Genomic DNA, 5000 nt, shown 5'->3' on the forward strand with positions numbered 1-5000 from the left:
TTGATATTTCAAACACAGCAACAGCGAGCTATGATTCTCCATCTAAGTCACACTGCCACCATTTCAAGGTTTCAAATAGCGAGGAGGAAGATCAGACGTGGACCTGTTCGCAGATTATGGCGAGCACCAGGACGAACGGAGGAGTGGTGGACAAATCTATGGACAGGCAAGCTACCAGACCACGAATGAAAAACAAACTTACGAATGACACGTGCGGTCTTCATGTCTGTGGCTGACGAACTGCGTTACTTTTTGGAGCCCCGTGAAGACTGTCCGAGACATGGTGATGTGCTAAGTGTTGAGAAGCAGCTAGCAATGACACTTTATTACTTGAAAGATCAGGGGTCTTTGCGAATGACTGCTAATAGTTTCGGCGTGGCAATATGCATCCTATCTGTTGTGTTGCGAAAGGTGTGTACATGGAACTGGTGGCAAGGTTTAGACAAAGTTATTTTTATTTGATTTTTTGATTTTTGAGTTTTTTTTTAATACCTCTTGGTCGGCGCGTCGGGTATGTTATGGACGGGTCATTGGGTGAGTGAGTGAGAGATGTATGTATGTCACACCAATCACATTGGATGTACTTTAAACAGCCAATCAAATTTCTTGCTGTAGAGGTAAATGGTATGTGAGAAGATTTTTATTTTTAGTTATAAAGGTAACTTGATACTTTTGTTTTTCACAAGGAGTAAAATCAATATTAGAAGTCACAAATCATCCCTTGTAGTTCTTAGGACATGTTTTAGAGGAGACGAAACTATTTACATTTGAAGCAGTTCTATAAGATCGTATGTACATCAAAATTTCTGTTTCTTTCTTCCTGTACAATGTAGCCAGAAAACTTGTCAAATTAACTAAATTATTACTGCAAACAGTCCCTTAAATGCTTCTGTCTCCAGAGGCTTTTACTTCACAAAAAATAACTCTTGCACGCTTTGCGTGCCTATGTTTAATATTTAGGTATGTGCCTTGATTACAAGGGAACTGGGGCCAAGGTATATTGCATTACCAAGCACTGAAGAAGAAATGGGCCAACTTCTAAAGAAAATGGAAGAGAAGTTTGGGTTTCCGCAAGCCTTTGCCTGCATCGATGGAACACATATTCCCATAAAACAACCCAGTGACAATGCACATGACTTTTTCTCCTACAAAATGAAATATACTATTAATGTGCAAGGGGTTTGTGACAGCAGTGGGAAGTTCATTGATGTTGATGCCAGGTGGCCAGGCAGTCTCCATGATGCTAGAGTCTTTTCTCAGTCCCGTATCAACAGAATGTTACGTGAAGAAGAACTTCCTATGATGTACAAGAGACTTTTACCAGGTGATGATAAAGTCCCAGTTATTCTACTTGCCGATCCTGCATATCCTTTATTACCATACTGTATGAAAGAGTACTCCAGCCCCAGAAATAATGAAGAAGTGATATTTAACAATATGCTTCGCTCTGCTAGGAATACAATTGAATGTGCATATGGTAGGCTAAAGACAAGATGGCAGGTTTTAAACAAAAGGCTGGACATTGGACTGAAAGATGTGCCAAACATGGTGTATGCATGTTTTGTGTTACATAACATTTGTGAAATTAATGGAATGCCTGTTGATGAAGAGGATGTTCAACGCCAAATTGCCAGAGACAGGGAAGCGCAACCTCTCACACTACCTGACAGCCTGTACAACTTCAATTCTGCTGAAGGTGTTCATGTAAGAAACATCATTACTCGGGTATTCAAAGAATATCTTCCCAATGCATGATAGTCTGTCAAGAATCTCTGAATCAAGAATATTACTAACAAGGATGTGAGAATGTAGAGCAGTTGTATTTAATTCAAGGCCATAGATTTTATTTCTTACCTTCCATGCTCTGTATGAAACATTATTCACTTCAGTGCAGTCTAAATCCAATGCAAATATGGTGAACATTAACTGTTTGGCCCCAGAAGAAACATTTGTGGTCTACCTTGTGTAGTATACTCTTCTGTTAATTTTCAAGTGTTACCCTCAGCTTTTTAAGAATCTTGACCAGATAACAAAAGATGATGGCAGCCATTTTGCATGAGGTGTAAATGGGATGACTAGAACCAAGCTTTATACATGTAGTTCTCAGTCTGATAGTTACTGTCCAAGTGTATGTACTCCCAGATAAAAAAAGTTCAAATGTTGGGTTAGGAGCATGAAAGATTATACAGGTGAGAATTTTTCTTCCCCAAAATTAAACAAGCATCATATTTACACAGCTGAACCTTGTATGTATGAACTTAAGGCTATACAGTTTTAAAATGTCATTTTCCATCACTTTATAAGGAAAACATTAACACCAACAAGTAACGCAAGATTTTGGAACCTGGCTTTCCAGTTATCCATGTTCAAAGGAGTACGGTCAACCTAGCAGGTGGATTGTCCAAGTGGGACATGCATTTCCTGTTTAACCGCAAATCATTGTTAGTATATAGTACATGTATGGTACTTGGTGTTTGATACAATGACCTTCATGCTGGTATGACCTTGCTGTGTGTGATAATCTGTTTCTGTCATTGTCCCTGCCAAACAACATTTTGATCCTCCTGCTAGGATGATCCCAGCATTAGTTCAATATTAACACTTTTCAACATTTTAATAAACACAAATTGACATTCTACAACAGGTATGCTGTGTGTCAGTTTTAGCTTTCCTTGTCAATAACTATTGTAGGAAGCATATCCAGCAGTACTACTACCATTGCTGTGTAGAGAGACCTGGTCAGATGGAGTGGGGCTGGGAGTGTATGACCTTGGTGATGAACTTTGAAAATGACCATCTTCGCCTGGGAAGTTGGGAGGACTTCTTACAAAATCATGCCCCATGGTATATGCATGAGTTCCATGCATAGCAGTAGGATACAAAACTCTGTTGTAATCTGGTGGCTGAGAACTCCAAGACTGCTGTTGTGATGGTGACGCCATGGCCATAGCAATCATCCTCATACCAGCTGAAATACCTTCCGCCATGGAAGAGAGTGATTCTGTCATTTTTTGCATTGTACTTTGTAAAGACTTATTTGATTCCTCAAGTGATGAAATCATTTGCTTCTTCATGATTATGTCCTCTTTTGTTGCATTCATCAAAATTTGATCTCGTTTAGATTGAGAAAGTGCTTTTTCCATCTGTTTTCTTTTATTGTCTACTAACCGTGGCACTGCCGAGACAGACATGTTTGGTTTCTTGGTCATTTTTGGTTCATCTGCATGCACTTGGGAAAATGAAGAGCTTGCATTTCCATGTGCTGACTCCTTATCTGTGTCTGATAACTCTTCAGTAAGAGTTGCATCAGCTTCTGAAACTGCAGATTAATACAAATATAGAAATTGTGTTTTTGAAAAAAAGGCCCATGCAGTTTAAAGACACTGCAGTCTGTTATTTTGTTAGGCACCACATGCATACAAGAATTGTAAAAACAAACAAACAAATAGGGCTGTAGTACAAATCTTGCTGTGGCCTGTTAATAAGCCCCCTTACCTCTCTAGTAATGCCCTCCCTACCCTCCAGCTCAGTTTGACATGAACTAAATACTAAACAATGGATTTAAGTTAAAACATGCTAACAGTATCTAAAGTTATAATAAATGACTAGGGAGTTTATCTTAGTAATATTCCAGTCAATTTAAACCCTGGCTCCCAATCCCTGCAACATAAATGGGGAAGCATTGAAAAGTAACTCTGTAAAAATGTTAGACTCCCTGCCATGACATAGAGGTTAGAGAGCTGGGCTTTTTTAAAATTGGCTCCAGCATAAATGTTATCTTTTTGAAATAATTTTAACCAGCTGTAATTTGACTGTTTTTGAAGTTATGAACATATGTTACTTGTGTGTATGCAATTTATTCTTGTTATCATTGTCATTGTTGTTGTTGTTATTATTATTATTATTATTATTATTATTATTATTATGATGTGACCCTTTTGTCCCTGTCATGGAGGTCTTACCTTCACTACTGCTCTTGACTTTGTCAGAGAGCAGACTATCACCATCCACACCTTCAGCCAACATGGTTGTAGCTGGAGAACCTCCCCAAATTTCACGCAGGATGTCAAAATGTTCCTTTACCAGTTTTCCACTTCCACTTCTGGTACCCTTGTTTACAGCAGTTCTGTAGTCCTGGCGAATGCTTTTGACCTTTGCTTTTATTCGATCATAAACCTTTGCAATTTTGATCTTTTCTTCTGCAGTGGTTTTCTTGTACAAATCATATTCTTCACAGGACATGTCTTTTACAGCAGTTGAAGGTTCGCTTACCTTATCTGGGCCAAAATCTTCTGGAAACCTCGACGCCAGGCAACGATGAAGTTCAGTGTACAAGTCCTTCAAGTCTGCTTCAAAGTCAACACCATTGAAATCACATACTGCCTTGTATTCCTTTATGTAAGCAATGAGGCTGGCAACAAACTCATCTTTCCAGGTCCATTTCTTTTGAGTGACTCCATCAGTCTGTTTTCTCTTTTTTTGGCGAGGTTGGTAACCATTAAGCTCATCTTGATCTTCTTGAGAATCATCCAACACATTCTGCCCTGTTGTTTCCGCTGCCTCTCTACTTTGCAATTGGGTCCTGTATTTTTGAAACAATATTGCACCCCCACGTTGCACACCGGTATCTTCGTCTTCATCGTTTGGCAGGGAAATTCGAAATTGTCGGTCTTAAGTCGATGATAAGTGAGAAGATCCCGCCATGTTGTTCCCAGAACTCGTCCCCAGGGCCATGTCAGGTTTCAAGATGGTGGGCAAACTGGGCCTCCTGACGCAGTTTACATGGAGCCAGGATCATCCTAGCGCCAGGATCATCCCTCCTCTCAGATAGGATGATCCTAGCGGTAGGACGATCCTAGCACTGGGGCCAAATACAACCCTTCACATGTAAACTGAAAGCTGAAAACATACCGCGCTCGGATGATCCTAGTGCTAGGATGATCCCAGCGCTAGGATCATTCTCTTTCCATGTAAACGGGCCCTTATTCTTCGGCCATTTC

At 39.9% G+C, this 5000-nt stretch overlaps 1 pseudogene; it reads left to right on the plus strand.

Moving 5' to 3' along the window:
- Window positions 1-2665, plus strand: part of LOC138039180 (putative nuclease HARBI1) — a 2897-nt pseudogene extending 232 nt beyond the window's left edge.
- Window positions 2666-5000: the final 2335 nt, after the last annotated feature.

The sequence above is a fragment of the Montipora capricornis genome, chromosome 2, assembly GCF_036669925.1.
Source record: "Montipora capricornis isolate CH-2021 chromosome 2, ASM3666992v2, whole genome shotgun sequence".
In the NCBI taxonomy this organism is placed as follows: domain Eukaryota; kingdom Metazoa; phylum Cnidaria; class Anthozoa; order Scleractinia; family Acroporidae; genus Montipora; species Montipora capricornis.